At 44.7% G+C, this 7,474-nt stretch overlaps 1 pseudogene; it reads right to left on the reverse strand.

The window, feature by feature from the left end:
- Nucleotides 1-5,853: 5,853 nt before the first annotated feature.
- Nucleotides 5,854-7,204, reverse strand: LOC103727667 (annotated as a pseudogene).
- Between the last annotated feature and the right edge of the window lie 270 nt (nucleotides 7,205-7,474).

Here is a 7,474-nt window from a genome sequence, read left to right on the forward strand (position 1 = left end):
CGGCTACCTTTCTCCTTCTTACGCAGTGCAGGACTCTAGGTGTTGCTTACTTTTAGGGTGTGTCTTCCTGCTTCCATTAACCTAATCAAGGTCATCCCTCACAGATGTGTCCAGAGACTTGTTTCTCAGATGATTCTAGATTCTGACAAGTTGATAATCACTATCGACCATCAAGGGGACCATGTGGTGTTTCCACAGATATATACATGGCATGATGCTCAAACATGTATCATTTCTGGTGGAAACATTCACAATCCTTTCTTTGCTCTTTTTTTTTTTTTTTGTCTTTTTGAGACATGGTCTCCCTGTCTCAAAAAGACAAAAAAATATTTATTTTTTATGTGCACGAGTGTATTACCTACATGTGTGTTAAGTGTACCCAGGTCGTGCAATACTTGCGGAGGACAGAAGAGGCTGTTGGATCCCCTGGACCTGGAGTTACAGACAGTTGTTAGCTGCCATGTGGGTGCTGGGATTTGAACCCAGGTCTTCTGCAAGAGCAGTCAGTGTTCTTAACCGCTGAGCCATCTCTCCAGCCCATGTACTATATATTTTAAAGAGCTAAAAGAGGGGCTGTTCTTGGAGAAGACCTGGGTTCCAATCCCAGGACCCACATGGCAGCTAACAACTGTCCGTAACTCCAGTCCCAGGGGATCTGACAACCTCTTCTGTCCTCTGCGGGTATTGCACGACATGGGTGCACTTACCTACATGCAGGCAATACATGCATACACATAAAATAAAAATAAATAAACAAAATTTTAAAAATATATATAACCAAATTTTAAGAGTTTATAATCTGGATACAAGTAATTGATCAGACTGTGGCTTATCTCAACTATTCTATTAAATGTGATTAAAAACAAATTTTGTGCACGTGTGTGTGTGTGTGTGTGTGTGTGTATGTGTGTGTGGCATATATGCACGTGCAGTTGCATGTGCCCGTATGCATGAGGGTGGAGGCCAGGGGTATATATTTCCGTCTTCCTGTATTACTCTTACTTTTTGAGACAGGGTCTCTCACTAAGCTGAAGTCTCACTGTTTTGGCAGGCTGGCTGGCCAGAGAGCTCCCAGGATCACCACCTAATGCTGGGGTTACAGGCTCTGGTAGTTACGCCTGGCTTTTATGTGGGTGCTGGGGATTTGAACTCAGATCCTCTTATTTTCACAGCAAGCACTGTCATCCACTGAGCCATCTCCCTAGCCCCCAAGTGCTTTTGAAGGACTTAATTTTTTTTCCTTTTTTGGTCTTTTTGAGACAGGGTCTCAGTGTAACCCCAGCTGGCCTGGATTCACTGTGGAGACCAGGCTGGCCTCGAACTCACAGAGATCCGCCTGCCTCTGCCTCCCGAGAGCTGGGATTAAAGGTCTGTGCCACCACACCCAGCCTGAATAACTTAAAGTCGAATTTATAGTTTATCTTTGTGTTTTGTATCTAAGAAAGCTTCATTTAATCCAAGAAAACAAAGATTTTTCTCCTCTGCTTTCTGAAACTTTCAGTTTTATACTTTCTATCAATACTATGATTCGTTTTAATTTTGTGTACATGGTACACGGTGGTAATGGAGCTTTTTTTGAAAATCTGCATGAGGATATTGTCTTAGTCGGGTTTGCTGAAACCGCCATCGGTTTTCCAACTGCACTGCCTTTGAACTTGTTGGAAGCCAGTGGCTGTCCATGTGCGGAACTATTTCTAGACTTTCTATTGTGTGCAGCTAATCTTTGCTTATCTGGACACCGGTGCCAGCTGGTGCTGGATGCTGCTGCAGTTTTCTAAGTCTTCAAGTCAAGCAGTGTACGTTTTTAAATTTGTTTTGTGTTTCAAATTAGTTTTGCCTTTTTTTTGGGGGGGTGGGTCCTTGGAGTTTCTGTAGACTGTTTAAGATTATCTAAAAAATATTTTTAGAAAAAAAAGTATATTTAGGATTGAACTGAATCTATAGACAATTTGGAGAGAACTGAGGTCTTAACATTATCAGGTTTTCTGATTCATGAATTCCTGCTTTAATTTAGGTGATAATTGCAATCAGCAGCAGATTTTAGTTCTTATAAATTTCATGTATGTTTATTTACTTTAGTTTTTATAAATTTTATTTATTCTATGTATATGAGTGTATTGCCTGTATATATGTAAGTGCACCTGTATTGTGCAATACTCGTGAATGCTAGAAGAGGGTCTCGGATCTCCTGGAACTGGAGTTATGGATAGTTATTAGTCGCCATCTGGGTGCTGGGAACCAAGACTGGGTCCTCTACAAGAACAGCCAGTGCTGTTTTAAGATTTTAGTGCACAGGCCTTGCACATCTTTCATGAGATTTATACCTGTTTTGCTGCTACTATAAATACCTGGCTTCTTGAATTCCGGCTGTCCGTCACTTGCTGCCAGTGTGCAGAAAGACGATTTGGCTTTGTATACTGAGCTTGTGTGGAAACTTAGCTGAATTCACATCTTGCTTTTAGTGGGATTTTTTTTTTTGTAAAATTCATGGGATTCTCTAAGTAGATGGGTAGATGGTCACGTGATCTGTGATCTGTGAGGAAAACAGTCTTCTGTCGTCTTCCTGTTTTTTTAACCTCAGCTGGCCTGGAATTCACTATGTAGACCAGGCTGGCCTTGAACTCACAGAGATCCACCTGCCTCTGCCCCCCACCCCCAAGTGCTGGGACTAAAGGCATGCACCACCACGACTGGCCTTTTTAAAATTTTAAAATTTATTAATTTAATTTAATGTGCATGAGCCTACATATGTGTAAATGCACATTGTACCCACATCATACAATGCCTTCAGAGTTTAGAAGAGGGCATCAGATCCCCTGGAACTGGAGTTATGGATGGTTGTTCTGCTGGGAATCGAACCTGGGTCCTCTGCAAGAGCGGCCAGTGCTCTTAACCACTGAGCCATCTCTCCAGCCCCCACTTTCATTTTCTTTTCTTTTCCTAGGTTTATTTTTCTTGTGGTGCTGAGGACTGAACTCAGTACCTTGTGTAAGCTAGGCACATACCACTATGTTATATGTACCCCAGCCCTTTTTCATTTTGAGATAGCTCACTAACTTGCCCAGGCTATCTTCCAAGCAAACCTCAAACTTGAGGTTCTCCTCATCAGCCTCCTGAGTACCACCACACCTAGCTTCCTCTTCTTGTTTCTGAGACAGCTTTTTAAAAAGGTTTAATATTGGTGTTTAGCACTATAAATTCCCTATAAATATTGCTTCAGCCCCACAGATTGTGATGTCCCGTTTCATGTCCCTTTTTTGTCCTTTGAATCATGGGTTTTTTCGAAATGTGTTATTTGGGAGCTGGAGAGATGAGTCAGCAGTTACGAGCACATACTGCTTGCTGTTCCAGAGGACCTGAATCAGTTCCCAGCATCCACATCAGATGGCTCACAACCACCTGCAACTCCAGTTCCAGGGAATCCAACTTTCTCCTCTGTGGGCACCTGCATCCATGAGGTGCACATAAACTCACACAGGCACACACATATACATATAAATAATTAAATCTTTAAATTTTTTTAAAATTTATTTTTATGTGTATGAATGTTATGCCTGCATGTGTGTAAGTGCACCTGTGTCATGCAATGTCCAAGGAGGTCAGAAGAGGCTGTTGGATCCCCTGGGACTAGAGTTACAGACAGTTGTTAGCTGCCATGTGGGTACTGGGATTCGAACCCAGGTCTTCTGCAAGAACAACCAGTGTTCTTAACCACTGAGCCATCTCTCCAGCTCTGTTCTTTTCTTTTTTGAGACAGGGTCTTACTATGTAGCACTGGTTGGCCTGGAACTCATTATGAAGACCAGGCTAGCCTAGAACTCACTGAGTAGTCCAGGCTGGTTTTGAACTCGTCTTCCTGCTTCCCCCTCCCAGTGCTAGGGTCATGAGAGTACCCTCTGAGCATGATTTTGTGATTGTGGATTTATGGAGTTGTCCCTGCAACGCTGGTGACTTTGCTTCATGGCCTTCAAAACTCCGTCATCAGGTGTAGAAGCATTTATGATTCATGTCTTCTTTGAGATATTATGAAATGACTGTGTTTGTCTCTGGTAAAATTCTTTGCTCTGAAATCTACTGTACCTGATATGAAATATGTAGCTACTCTAGCTTTTAAAATGTTTGTACTGACGTGCTCACATTTTCCATCCTTTCAAATCTGTGTCTTATATTTGAAGTTATTTTGTTGTTGTTGTTTTTAAGATATTTTTGAGACAGGGTCTCCTTGTAGCCCCAGCTGGCCTGGAACTTGCTATGTAGACCAAGCTTGCCAGGAACTCACAGAGATCCACCTGCCTCTGCCTCCTGACTACTGAGATTAAAAGTATGCACCACCATGGCCGGCCTAGTTGGTTTCTTTAAAAAAAAATTATTTTTATATGTATGAGTGTATTGCCTGTCTGTGTGTTAGTGCACCTGTGTTGTGCAATGCTGTCAGAGATCCAGAGAAGGCACTGAATTCCCTTGGAACTGGAGTTATGGACAGTTGTTAACCGCCATGTGGGTGCTGGGAATCAAACCCAGGTCCTCTGCAAGCCAGTGCTCTTAACCACTGAGTCATCTCTCCAGTTGTCCTGGAATTCACTAGGTAGACCAGGCTGGCCTTGAATTCACCGAGATCCACCTGCCTCTGCCTCCCGAGTGCTGGGATTAAAGGCGTGTGCCACCATGCCCGGTGAAGTTGGTTTCTTATAAACAGCATATACTTGGGTCTCCTTTTTAAGCTCTTTTTTTTTTTTTTTGGTCTTTTTGAGACAGGGTCTCTCTATAGCCCCAGCTGGCCTGGAACTTGCTATGTAGACCAGGCTGGCCTCAAACTCAGAGATCCACTTTCCCCTGTCCTCCTGAGTACTGGGATTAAAGGCATGTCCCACCAATGCCCAGTTGACCTTGAACTTTTAATTCTTCTTCCCTTGGAGTTCTGGGAGTACAGGCTTGTACAACCCTGCCTGCTAGGCAAGCACTCTACCAACTGAGGTACATCCCTAACCCAGACTGTATATATTTTATGTGACTGCCGATATGATTGAGTTTAAATAGATCGTCTTGTTTTCTGTTCCTATTATCTATTCTTTGATCTTTTTTTTTCCTACTTAGTTTTGGATGAGTTTTTAGGGTTCCATAGTGTACCCTTGTTATTTTGTTAACTGTTACTCTGGTGTGCAGGTTTTTAAAAAATCTTTCTATTTTTTTGTCTTTTTGAGATAGGGTCTCCCTATAGCCCCAGCTGGCCTGGAACTCGCTATATAGACCCGGCTGGCCTTGAACTCACAGAGATCCACCTGCCTCTGCCTCCCACTGGCTATGGTGTACAGTTTTTAGTGGCAGCTTTGAGATTCACTATGCGGACCTTTGACTTCTAACAGTCTCTTTCATCAATGTTGAATGTTTCAGGAGCAGTCCAGCCTTACAGCCGTCCACTTCCACCCTCCTCTTCCAGCCTTTCATTGCTGTCATATATTTGTCTGTGTTATAAACTCACAGTCAGGCGTGGTGGCTCAGCACCTGGGAGGCAGAGGCAGGCAGATCTCTGTGAGTTCAAGGCCAGCCTGGTCTACATTGTGAGTTCCAGGACAGCTGGGGCTACAGGGAGACCATCTCAAAAAGACCAAAAATAAATAAACAAACAAAAACACATATTTTTCCTTTACATGGTTGTATTTTTGTTGTTGTTGTTGTTCTCCTTAAAGCTTTTACTTTGATACATCAGGGAAAAACCTTACAGGTTCACATGGAAGAAACAGATATGATCACAGGGAAGCTAACCTAATTGGCAAACATTGATGCCTGCCTGTCAGCTAATGTTGAAGCTGAAGTTCTGGGAGTTTGACATGCAATAGGGATGAAAGGAACAGATTAGTATTCTTCTCCTTTCTCATCCTCTCCTTCAGCAGAATCTACACCAACCTCCTCATAATCCTCCTCCAAGGCAGCCATGTCCTCGCGGGCCTCAGAGAACTCCCCTCCCTCCATGCCTTCACCCACATACCAATGCACAAAGGCACACTTGGCATACATCAGATCAAACTTGTGGTCGAGATGGGCCCAGACCTCAGCAATGGCTGTGGTGTTGCTCAGCACGCACACAGCTCGCTGTACCTTGGCCAGGTCTCCATCAGGTACCACAATGGGAGGCTGGCAATTGATGCCAGCCTTGAAGCCAGTGGGGCACCAATCCACAAACTGGATGGTACTCTTGGTCTTGATGGTGGCAATGGCAGCACTGACATCTTTGGGGACCACATCACCATAGCACAACAGGCAGCAAACCATGTATTTACCATGGTGAGGGTCACATTTCACCATCTGGTTGGCTGGCTCGAAGCAGGCATTGGTGATCTCTGCTACTGTAAGCTGCTCATGGTAGGCTTTCTCAGCAGAGATGACAGGGGCATATGTGGCCAGAGGGAAGTGGATGCGGGGGTAGGGTACAGGTTGGTCTGGAATTCAGTCAGGTCTACATTCAGGGCTCCATTAGATCTCAGGGAAGCAGTGATGGAAGATACAATCTGGCTAACAAGGTGGTTAAGGTTAGTGTAGGTTGGGAGCTCGATATCGAGGTTTCTATGACAGATGTCATAGATGGCTTCGTTGTCTACCATGAAGGCACAATCGGAGTGCTCCAGGGTGGTGTGAGTGGTGAGGATGGAATTGTAGGCCTCAATGACAGTGGTAGAAACCTGGAGGGCTGGGTAGATGGAGAACTCCAGCTTGGACTTCTTTCCGTAATCAACAGAGAGCCGTTCCATCAGCAGGGAGGTGAACCCAGAGCCAGGTCCCTCACCAAAGCTGTGGAAAACCAAGAAGCCCTGAAGACCTGTGCACTGGTCAGCCAGCTTGCAAATTCGGTCCGAGTCAAGGTCGATGTCTCCTCGCCAACGGTGTGGCACCCATGGGCGGAGTTATTGGCAGCACCTTCACTGCCTGTGATGAGCTGCTCAGGGTGGAAGAGCTGGAGCTAGGTACCAGTGCGAACTTCATCAATGACCGTGGGTTCCAGGTCTACAAACACTGCCCTGGGCACATGCTTGCCAGTGCCTGTCTCACTGAAGAAGGTGTTGAAGGAATCATCTTCTCCCCCAATGGTCTTATCACTTGGCATCTGGCCATCAGGCTGGATGCCATGTTCCAGGCAGTAGAGCTCCCAGCAGGTGTTGCCAATCTGAACACCAGCCTGGCCAACGTGGATGGAGATGAACTCACACATTTGGGCCTTAAAGAAGTCGGTGGAAATGGAGAAAGCAAAGGGAGATGACAGAGATCTCCCACTCAGACTGCCAGGGAGTTGTATTTTAAAGTGGTTCAGGAAGTGACCCTCCTAATTGAAAACAATTTTTTTATGTGTATGAGAATATTGCTGCATGTATTTAAGTGTACTGGTGTCGTGCAATGTTAGCGGAGGTCAGAAGAGGGTGTTGGATCCCCTGGAACTGGAGTTATGGACATTTTTAGTTGCCATGTGCGTGCTGGGAACTGA

Source organism: Nannospalax galili, unplaced genomic scaffold, assembly GCF_000622305.1.
Source record: "Nannospalax galili isolate Female #2095 unplaced genomic scaffold, S.galili_v1.0 scaffold290, whole genome shotgun sequence".
Classification (NCBI taxonomy): domain Eukaryota; kingdom Metazoa; phylum Chordata; class Mammalia; order Rodentia; family Spalacidae; genus Nannospalax; species Nannospalax galili.